At 54.2% G+C, this 11,566-nt stretch overlaps 1 protein-coding gene across 1 annotated transcript in view; it reads left to right on the top strand.

Annotated features, from left to right (window-relative positions):
• The window catches only part of MAP1B (microtubule associated protein 1B), an 82,967-nt gene that overhangs the window by 29,589 nt on the left and 41,812 nt on the right, over nt 1–11,566 (top strand). The window lies entirely within an intron of this gene.

The raw sequence follows: 11,566 nt of genomic DNA on the forward strand, positions 1-11,566 counted from the left end.
CGGTAGATGTCGTTTTACAATCAGAAACGCGTACACATTTTCAGAAATATGAGCCTCGCTAGCATGGGAGACATGAATCACGATTGCTTTTGTATTTCTCATGAAAACGAGATTCAATAGTAAGTTACATGTCTGGGGAAAATAGAGCTCGTTCGAGTCAGAGGTTGGAAAGCTCTTCTGAATCCTAACCTCAGGAACCTCAGACCAGCCTGTAGTGGAGTAATGACACGGCACAAAAAGCCGCAGATGTCAGTTTGAGTTAAGGAGGTTCGGGTGGATACACGGAACAGCCGGTTGCGGCCAAGCTCCACTCCTCCCTCATCTCCCGCCCTCGTAACCTCTGGGGCCATCCCGTGCTTCCTTATTTAATTCACATCAAAGTGCTTCCCACTGGGGTTGGACTCAAAAGCCTGGATTCTCGTTCTGGCTGCTGTAATAATACATTTTGCACGTCACCTTGGGTGAGTCACCGAGATCTCTGGATTCTGAGCTTTCTTCCAGTGTTGGACATTAATTTTTAATGTTTCTCTTTTTTTGCAACGTGGCATTCTGATGCATTCTTGAGCCCCATGAGGTGAGCGGGGGTGGGTCTCCTGTGGTGTCTGACCAAGGCTGAGGAAGAGCGAGGCTGCTTCTGGGTCGCACCCTTGGCTCAGATGCATCTGACATCATGCTGGTCCTGGCATGTATGAATAATAAGTCACCCTGACCTAAGTCATCGAAAAAGGCTGCAGTCGAGGGTAAGGAAGGCAGTTTAGTTCTCGCGTGGAGGTCACGAAATGGAAGGAGGGACATGTTACAGAAGAGGAACAGGACCGGCGTATACTTTTACAATATATTTTTTCCTACATAAGAATTCAAGTTCATTATTCTCAAGTTAGCGTTGATCTCGTCAGTGGCCGAGGCGGTTTAGGGTTGAGACTAAAGGGGCAGCAGGTAGGCCTGCACCTGGCATAGGGCACAGAGGAGGGCCCGTCCGGGGGGTCGCCGTCGGGCCTAACAGCAGGCTTTTGTTCAGAAACGTTGTGTAGGAATGTTTTGTAAACTTTTACCTTAACCGCGTTACCAAAAGGGATCTGGTGACCGGTGCCTACGTCCAGAATCGGGGCAAAGGTCGCACAGAACCTGCCCTTACTCACCCACACTGTGTCCGGATGTTATTCTGTTCTTTCTCCTTCGTTCTATTCTTTTGAAAAATACCGGTTGCGAATTACTAACGTGATTTCCTGCCACACGGAAGTGGCGCGGCCCGTGGGGACGGTGAGCGGGGAGAGCTTCCGAGGAGGTGCCAGGTGTCCTCGCGGGGGAGCCGGCAGGAGAAGCATCCTTTGTGCGTTAAGCTCCTTGCGACAGAAACGGGAACCGCGCGCGCGTGCACACGTGCACACACGCGCACACTCGCTGCGGGAGGAAGGGTGGGGTCTGCACCTGTCCACGCACCTTCCCTGGGGGCACCTGGGTCAGCGACGGTCGTGCTACGGAAGCAGTCGCGTGCGTTCCGACCTGGATCCCTGTGTTGCCTAGGGCCGGGCCCCGGGGGGTCTGCAGTGTCCCTTGTGGCTTTTGCCCTTTGTGTCTCGCTCCAGGTTCGAGCGCGGGGCTCCTTGTGCTAGAGAGAGGCTCGGGCAGCAGCTGGGGGTGGGGGGGGCTGCCGGCCTTCTGGGCCCTTCTGGCGGCGCCCTCAGCCTCTGCTCTGCTCGGCCTCGCGCTCTTCTAGTGTCTGTGTGTCCGTCTGTCTTGAGCATCGCCCAGACCTTTGCTCGTGCAACACACCGGGTCTGTGCTCTGTCTTCCGTCCTGGGTCCCCCCTTCCTGTTGTCCCCCCGCTTCTGCCCTTGGGCTGCAGGGGCCCTGGTCACCACGAAGTGGTGTCTGACCGGCTCGGGAGCCTCGAGCTGTCCCGTCGCCAGCATGCTTTCCGCAGCCTCGGCTGCCCCGGGGGGAACCGACGGCAGAGCCGACTTCAGCCTCGCTGGGGCAAGTGGGGCAGAGCGGCGGGTCCCCGAGAGCACCGCCCGGCCTGGGGCCTGTGGAGGCCACCCCGTCCCGGCGACCCGGCCCCAGCGCCCCAGCCCCATCCCCACCTGCGGAGGCCCACCCGGTCCCAGCATCGCGCTCCCCACGAGCCGGAGCAGGCGGGGGCCGCGCCCGCTCCTTATACCGGGACCAGCGGGGCTGTGCCTTCTGGTTAGTATGGGGTCAGGGTTTCAGGAGAGAGAGAGAGAGAGAGAGCGAGCTTCCTTTGTTTCCGCCCTGATTGTGCCTCGTGGGGTGACAGCGGCCCGTGGTGGCCCGGGGACTGGCCTCGCCCGCACCGTGACCGCCGGGCCCAGGGAGGCCGCACCCCTGGGCGCTGGCGCCCCGACTGCCCCAACCTCCCGCCGCATCCCCGCGCGCTGCCACGGGCTCCTGCACAGGGACACACAGCCTCTCTCCTGAGGTGCTGAGGCAGACACTGGGCCACCCGGGGAGCTTCCCTGGTGACAGCCTGCCGCCCCCAGCCCCCCAGCACCGGCAGCAGGGGCCCCGCCGGGTCTGGGCTGCCTGCGCCCACCGTGCGCCTCCCCGTGTCCCGCCTTATGTGGGGGGCTGGGGGCTGGGGCTGGGGATTGGGGGCCGGGGACTGGAGGCTGGGGACTAGGGACTGGGGTTGGGGCCAGATCTGAGCTGCTGTAAAGCCAGGCACGGTTTAGGGAGTGAGGAGGTTCCTGGGTGGGTGGGGGCGCGGCTCGGGGTGCAGCGGGATCCACAGGAGGCCTGCCCACCTGTGCGCGGGGGGGCCCCCCTTTCCGCACCCTGGGCTCTCATTAGGCAAGAGGGGGGCTGGGCTCCCTGCACCGCCACTGTGTGGTGAGGCCGGAAGCTGCCCAGAGGTGTCAAAGCCCCGGGGCTCTGGAGCCGCTGAGAAATTGTGACCTGCAGACGCACGGACACTATCGGGGCCCCAAAAAGATCCCTCTAAAAGTAATTACATAAAGTTGTGTGCTTCTCAATTCCAAAGATGATCTGAGGAGACCTAGGGCTTTTCAAGTTAAAGAGGCTTAAAATTAAAATTCTCAGGGAAAGAAATGCTCCTCCCGTGGAGGAAGGGAAATTCCCCAGTGGAGGTTCCAAGGACAACAAAGGGCGGGTAAACTGACTTCAGGGCGCGTGGTGCTCTTGCAAAAAGAATCAGGGGCTAAACCAGAACTGGGATGAGCCATTTTTTTATAGGGGCAATCGCCTATATTCACACATGTTTTTTAGCTTCTGGCTTTTATCTTCCGTGTCTTACTTAATAGACAGGGGAGGTGGCAGCGAATTGAGGCATAGAGCTTTCCAGTGGTTTGAAGACAAGATGGAATCATTCAAAGCCTCACTTCACAGTCCGTCTTTCACATGTAAGATTTTCTGGTTCTTGTGTGAAATCCACGGAAGAAAGTGTGATTGCCTTGGTGTCACCAGGTGGGAGGTCTCGTAAAGGACTTTTCTGTTGTGTTCTTAAGGTGTGTGTGAGCAGTTGCTAGAGGAGGATACAGGTATTGGCCAAGCATGGAAAAATCTTTACACATGCCATAGATGAGCTGGAGAGTTGGACCAGGATTCCCAGAAAAGAAAACACGAAATACTAGTCTCAAGAATTCAGTAATGAAAGACTACGCCGCCGTGTTGAGCTACTACACATAAAAGAGCAGGATTAGTGCAATTCAAGGAGCAAACGAGGAGTCCTTCTTAGGGCTGTGGGCTGAGGCGGTGCAGTGAGGCCTTGTCTGAACACCCGAAGCACAACGCAATGGAAAACCAATGGAAGGTGATGGTCACGAATGTCCACAGTTGAGTGATGTCGTTGTGCCTTCAGTGTCCTGTTGGAGCAGATCTGTGGGTTTGCCCTCGCGTGAAATGGTCCTAGCTGGGGTTTTGGAATACATGCGTCCTTTAGAAGACATGCTGTCCGCCTTGGTGTCCTCCCTTGGTATCATACTGTGGGGTGTCTCTTTCCGAATCACCTTCAGTTGTTCCTTCTGGATTGCTTTCCTAGGGCTGCCATAGCAAGGAATCCCAGGCCGGGTGGTTTTGACAACCAAAGCTCATTCTTTCGCACTTCTGGAGGCCAGAAGTCCGAGATCAAGATGTCAGGGAGGCTGGTTGCTTCTGGAGGTTGTGAGGGAGGACGATTCCGCACCTCTCTCCGGGCTCCTGGGGGTTGCCGGCCATCCTTGGCATCCTCGGCTTGTAGACCCGTCACTCCCGTATCTGCCTGTGTCGCAACGTGGTGTGTTCTTGTATCTCAGTCTTGATTTTCTCTTCTTATAATGACATCAGTCATTGGATTAGGGCCCACCCTAATCTGATATGACCTCACCATCACTATTTATGTCTGCAAAGACCCTGTTTCCAAATAAGGTCACATTCTGAGGTTCCAGGTGGACGTGACCGTGTTCCACCCAGGACCTTCCATCAATTTTATTCCTTCAAATCTTTTACTATGTGTAGACTATTAAACCCATCTTAGAGAGAGAGAGAGAGAGAGATACAGATTTATTCTGTGTGATAAACCTTGAGGGATCTCCCTGGAATAAGGTCTGTGAACTTTATAGTGTTTTAACTTCGTGGGATCTATTTTAGAACATTCCCCTCCAGCCCCCGCTTGTTTTTCTTGGATTCTAGGCTGAATGTCTCGCAGTGGAGACTGCTGGATGAAGAGCTTTTGAGCACACGAACTGTTATGCTTGGATCTTCTTGAGTGCCTTCAGGGTGCTGGGGACAAAGTGAGCCAAGTAATGCCTCTGAGGTGCAGTCTAAGCCATAACTAGAAATGTGGGCGAGGAGGCGGCAAGGGGGGAAAATCCCAGAATAAATTCCTTTTTACGACTAAAACACAAATCCCTCTCTTCTCTTGGCCATGTGAGTTGCTGGAGACTGTTGCCACTTGTGCGTGATTTTAGAGAAGGGCCCCATCCCTGCCTGTCTCTAGAGCTGCCCGTGAATTACCCTCTGTATCGGCACAGATCACATTCTGCACAGCTGTGGGGGGCACACACTCCCTCCTCCACTCAATTTATTAATATTTTTGAGAACCATCCTTGTGCAGATTTACCCGGTGGGCGGGAAGGGCTTTGGCCTCTAGATAGAAAGCCCCAATGGAAGACGTTCATCGACACAGTATGAAATTGTAGAAAGATCCTCCTGGGAATTTGAGATCTCTTGCATCAACCTTTTTTTTACGTCTTTGCTGAAAGAAAATACTAAACCTCAGAGGAACACAAAGAAAGGGAATGATATTAAACACAGAGTGATTTTAATCTTTGGCAGCAGCCTACATACTCAAAAAAAAAAAAAATCCCGTTTTCATTGTCGTGCACCTGTCATTACTCTGAATGAGTTCTCTCTTGATGGATGGTGGTCTTAAAAGCTTGCTGGTTTTCATTAGCAAAGCGAAATGGGGTGCCAGTGCGAATGCTCTGTCATTCTGATGGAGTGTAATGCGCGAATCGGTGTGATTATCCGATGTTTGCTTAATCAGCAAGAGTTTGAAGGGGAATGTTGCACAACTCCGAAGTGGCCTGATTTCACCTGATTTTCCATTCAGATGCCAAGCATCCTCTCCAAGAAGCAGTGAAGTGCTGGTGGGTTTCCTTAAGGCACAAGGCAGTGGCAGGGAGGAAACTGAGTCTCTAAACCGCTGCCTAATCACGATAACGCCCGGGGTGCGTTTAGGGCCCTTGCCCTAGGTCGCAGGCGCAGTCCTCACCATTGTTTTAGAAATGCCACGTCTTTATTAGGTGTGAGGCATGGTGTGTTGTTCCGTGGGTCCAGGGATGATGAACAACCAGCCAGATCCGTAGGTTCCTTTTAGGAGGAAAGTACCACCCGGGGACGTGGGCAGTTTCCTGGGAATCCTACCTGAAGGGCTGGAACTGGATACAGAGAGAGGCCAAGTCAGGGACTCACTGGGAGTGACATGAGAAAAGCTACGCAGGTTAAATGCACACGCTTCTTCTGGATGGAGAGCGTCTCTTTTAGAAGGAAGGAGTTTGTTCAGTCGAGCTCTTTCAGAAACCCTTGCAAAGAGGGACACTGATTTTTTTTTTTATTATTATTAACTTATTGAAATCCATTTATTTCAGCCCAGTGTGACACCAGAACCAAAAACCCGAGGAGTGCCCCGGGGCTGGATCTCGCCGCTACCCAGCTCATCTAATTTGGACTAGATTGCTTTTTTCATTAAATCTAAAAATAATTTCAGGCAGGCCACCTTTCTAGGGATTTCTATGGTGAATCATATTCTAGGCAAGAATCCTTGCGTTTCTTAGAGAGCTGGTGGCTCTTGAGTCTGGGTTTGTTCCCTTTTCTTCCATGACGCCTGCTGGCCTTGATCTTCGTTCTGGATGACAGCGAATGTGAATAGTAAATGGCAGTTGCCGAACGCTCACCGTGTGCCAGGCACCGGTTGAGGTGCGTTCTGCGTAGACTCCCGAGAGGAAGGGCACTGTTACTATTCCCCATTAGCCCTGACGAGATGGGCACAGAATGGTTCAGTAGCCTGCCTGAGGCCTCACAGCCAGCGGATGATGGAGATGGGGCTAAGACTAGCAATCTGGCTCCAGAGCCCACTACTCAATTTTGAATCCCCTTGAAGACCAATAGGTAAAGCCTTCAATAGGTAAAGAACTCCCGTATCCCCGGGCAGAGAATCTGAGGACCTGGTAGGTCTGGGGCAACTGGATTCCAAGCATAAGAAGCACATGCTCTTGACATACGGCATCAGCCTCTATCTAGGGTCCCTAAACCCTTTTATTTTTTATTTATGTATTATTTAAAAAGATTTTTGTTTATTCATGAGAGACACAGAAAGCGAGGCAGAGACACAGGCAGAGGGAGATGCAGGCTCCATGCAGGGAGCCTGACGTGGGACTCGATCCCAGGCCTCCAGGATCATGCCCTGGGCTGCAGGTGGTGCTAAACCGCTGAGCCACCCGGGCTGCCCTTATTTTTTTTTTTTTTTTTTTTAAAGCAGAGCCTAATTGGCAGTGGGATATGCTACAGGATATTCTCTTATACACCGCTGTCGGAAGGATCTATTTTATCAAAATCCTCTTTTTAAAAAAAAAAAGAAATGAAAAAAGAGCAAAGCTTACCATCAACACCGCTATATCAGAAAGGCCTGTCTTTGTCACCGAGCCAACATCTTGAAGAATACCTGTGCTTATCACTTGCCCCCATCACTATGGATATTCCAGATTCTAGAAATTACTGGAAGATACTTTTGTAGTCGTTAAAAAAAGAAGAGGGTGGAGATAATGCGGGAGCCCTGACAGCCCTGACATAGCTGCACAGCCCCAGGAAGCCCAGAGGGAGGCCCACAGAGGACCCCCTGCCCAATGACTAATTGGCTGGTGTTCACAGGGCCTCCCCAGCACTGCCCATGCCCTCCTCCGGGTACAGCCGGAGGATTAGTGGGGTGATGGGGGTGGCCAGCTGGGAGCGGGGAGGCCTTGGAAGAGATGTCAAGGGAGGAAATTGGTGGCTATTAGATGGACTGGGGTTGGAGGCTGTTGCCTGGGAAACCCTACCGATGACAAAGTGAGCCCAAGGAGGATCCAGTTTGGGGTCTTCGCTGACAGATTTATAGACTGAAAAACAAGGCCTTCTTACCCAAACCCAAATAAAAAGTCAGTGTGAGAAGTAGAAGGGCCTGTGCAGAGAAGCGTTCAGGACTGTGGTTTCCCAAAACTTCTTTTGGGTAAATCAGCCAATTTGGAAAGTGGTCATTCTCTGTAAACACAAGAGCAACTTTCACATATAAAAATGTGTGTATTTATTTTAACGGATATTCTCATGTCCAACCCAACATGGTTTCTGCCCTTTGTAGTCTTCTGGAAGCTGCGCGGTTGAGAATTGAGCCCACCCGCCCCCCCCCCTCCCGCCCCGAGGTCTTAGGCAACACTGTTCCTTCACACTACCTTGGGAGACCTTTCCTTTTTCTACCCCAACGATTTATCTCCCCTTGGAAAAATGTACTAGACCTGGGAGGGGCGGTAAGCAGAATCTAACCTCCCCGTCTTCAGAACTGGCCTGTTTCTCCACGGATCCTCAGCATACACCTGGTGAGTCCCTATGTTCGACAGGACATGGTGGCGATTTGCTGCCTGGGCTAAAAAGATGGTTAGGTCCTTGGTGAGCTTCCTAGGGTCCCGCTTCCTGGGATTGCAGAGCTTGAGTTTGCAGACAGGTTGTTGGAGCTCCCCTGGACGCCCCCGGGTGGAGCCCGCTCAGTGGGGAGGCCTCTGTCCTCCTGTGTCCCTCCTCTGTCCGGGCTGCATTCAGAGCCATGGAGCTGAGCAGGGTGGCGGACAACGGGTGGCGGTGGGGCAGGAGGTGGGAGCACAAGGGAAGTGTCCTCTCTCTCTTTTTTAAAGATTTTACTTAGAGCGCGAGCTCACAAGCAGGGAGGAGGGCAGAGGGAGAGGGAGAAGCAGGCTCCGCGCTGAGCAGGGAGCCCGACGGGGGGCTCGACCCCGGGACCCCGAGATCATGACCTGAGCCCAAGGGAGACGCTTCACCCACTGAGCCCCCCGGGCTCCCAGACGGTCTTCTCTTGAACCTCTAGATACACCCCGTAGCCAGAGGAAGTGAGACAAATGAAATTCAAAATAGGAATTTAAATTTATTCCTCAAAGCCAGCGTCCCTGGGATTGTTGGCTTTTCCTTCCTGACTATTCGTGTAGCCACTTGCATGCACCACGGGTGGGCGGTGGGGGGGACCATCTCTGCGGGATTAGGCTTGTTTCAGGATCTGGCTGCGCGTGGTGTGTGTGGGGATCCCACAGGATCCCACTTTCCTAATAGGACCGGGGCCTGGCTGTTTCCACATCTTTTACGTGCTTAAGTTTTCATCTGTTCCTTAAAATTGGGTGGATGCTCATTCTCACTTGGTTTTTACAAACACGAATGTATCGGCTTCATGTGCAACACAAGCAGACTGGCCCATTTAAACCAACGCCGCAGCTTGCCAGGGCCCGTGTCTGCTTTTCCTAGAGGATGTTACTATACACCAACTACCGACCCCACTTCGGGTTTTCCGCGCCCACGGCCCGCGGGGCACGGGGTTGGCGTCTCCTTTGCTCATGGGCTGAGATTTCTCTCTGGTGGTAACTGGCAACTGGCCTCGTGTCCGAAGCATCGTGCACGGGCCCCGGTGTCCAGGTGGACGCAAACGCCGTGGCTCAGGCTGTGGGAAGAGGCGTGGGCAGCACGCTGGCCATGGGGTCGCGGCCGGGGCTCGGGGCGCCCCGGGCACTTCTGCTCTCACGGGCAGACCCACCGTCCCTCCCCAAAGGTGGGGAGCCCTGTCTCCTGGTGGGACGATCGGCAGAAGGAACCCGGAGAGTCGGCGGGACCATCAGGACAGACGCGGGCACTCGGGGCTCCGCCACAGGGCATCGTGGGCCCGGGGACTCACCGGGACTGGGCTCCAGCCCACAGGCTGGGCTCGACTGCCCCCCTCGCCGCCCCCCACGCTGCTGACCTCCACATCCCTTCTGAGTGAGGAGGGGATGGAAGGGGGGACCACGGCAACGGCAGGGTGCTGCTGCTTCCCACAGCGTTTCCTGGGACGAGGCGTCCGTGAGCAGCCCCGGGTGGAACAGCACCTGACCAGCCCCTGATCCTCGCTGTATCTGTCCGTGGGGTCTGCTGGCGCTAAAACACATGGCCACTTCGGTTTTTGTGGAGCAAGGCAGAAACGTGGTTTGGGACCGAGCAAGGGAAGGAGTGCCGCCACTGCTTTGGTTTTGTGTTTCCATGTTCCCTTTGAGCTTGGGATGAGAATCCGGAAGCAGGAGGAAAGATCGTGTCGATGAGGGAACGAGAGAATGGGCCGTGTGGGCAACTGTCCTGCGTGTGGAGGACGTACAGACACAAGCCCTGAAAGCAAAAAGCTTTACTACTACTTCTACTATTTTGCTTCTATTTCCCTGGGGAGGTTCTGTTCTTTTTTTTTTAAAGATTTTATTTATTTATTTATTTTATTTATTTATTCATGAGGGACACAGAGAGAGGCAGAGAGCCAGGCGGAGGGGGAAGCAGGCTCCACGCAGGGGCCCGGGGTTCTTTTCTTTATTCCTGGTCTGCTCTTCCGAGCTCACTCGCTGTGTCTGTCACAGGGCAGCACGGTGCCTTCCTGTCTGTCGCCACCTCGCTCTCCTGCCGGAAGTGTCGTTCTTCCCCCTGCGTGGAGAGGGTGGCGTTGGTGAGAACCCGGGGTGACCCCTGGGAGTCCCGCATGGTCAGGGGCATCACTGACCTGCTGGCCCGGGCATGCTGGGTTAGGCAAAGGCCTTTGTCATCGTTGATTTAAGCACAAATTTCCAATTTATTATTGAGTTTGTTGCTTTTATTAACTTATTTGAAACGCAAAGAGCAGCGAAACCTAGGTCAGCAGCTGCAGCTGGGAGTAGCAGCCGTGGGATCCAGAGGCTGGCCACGGCCCCCGTTCCCCGCCCCCCCCCCCCAGGGTGGCCTGAGAGGACGTCTCCCGTTACCGGGGGGGGGGGGGGGTAGGGGAGTCTGGGGGCAAGTGAGCAGCAGAATCGAGAAGGAGTTCTTGATTTCGGCCCCTGGAAGTAGAAAGAATGACTAGATGGCCCATACCTGCCCGAGAAGATTCAGGGCCTTCGGCTGATGGGTCACCGCCGGGGAAGCCGAGTCCAAGGCTTCCAGCCATTGCTCTTGGACCCTGGGGGATGACAGGAGTGGAGGAGACAACACGGGCAACATGCTCTCGACACTGCCTTGCACGTGGAAAGTGGAAAGCTCTTCCTAGATGCTAGTTATTATCATTCTCTGTCCCCTGGTGCCTGTTGGGCTCCTTACAATGAGATGGATCATACGGGTGCAGTCCTGACTGGCCCTGAAACCTAAAGCAATTGGAGAGAAGGAGAGAGGTGTCTGCAAAATGTGGCTGGGTTCCCTTGAACACAGCAGGGGACGTTTTCGACGGTGTTTGGGCCTTGTGATTTTAGGAGGACCAAGTCGAAGAGCATCACCAGCGTGTTCTTTGGTAGAGCAAGGGCAGCTTGGGTCATTTCCTAGCGAGATGCAAGACCTGTGGTTGGTGGAAGTGAAAGAGGAGGATGAGATGTGAGGCAAGGTGGAAGCAGTCCAAGGCACTGAGGCTGTGGGGCGGAGGGTGCCCAGCGGAGGTGATCGGGGCATCTCTGGGACACACAGGAGGACTCTGAGCCCAGGGGCGGAGTCTAGGACGTGGGCCATACATCCAGTTGGGTTAGTGCAGTGACTAGGGCCGCGACCGTGCCCGGCTGCCATCCCCAAGACCTCATCTCACCCTCACGAGAGCTCTATGGAGTGTGTGTGCAGAGAGTCTCGCTTACTGATGAGGAGCCTGAGGGTGAGAGAGATTAAATCATCTCCCCGGGGTTGTGGCCGGCAAACCGCAATGTCTGGACCTGAACTCGTCTCCCTGGCTTCTTTCATTGTTGCCTCTGGGAGAGAAGGTGCTGTGTGTGGTCTAGACCGAAACAAAGCAAAACGGAACGAGCCTATCACCTGTGAGACCATGACCGGA

The sequence above is a fragment of the Canis aureus genome, chromosome 5, assembly GCF_053574225.1.
Source record: "Canis aureus isolate CA01 chromosome 5, VMU_Caureus_v.1.0, whole genome shotgun sequence".
Lineage (NCBI taxonomy): Eukaryota > Metazoa > Chordata > Mammalia > Carnivora > Canidae > Canis > Canis aureus.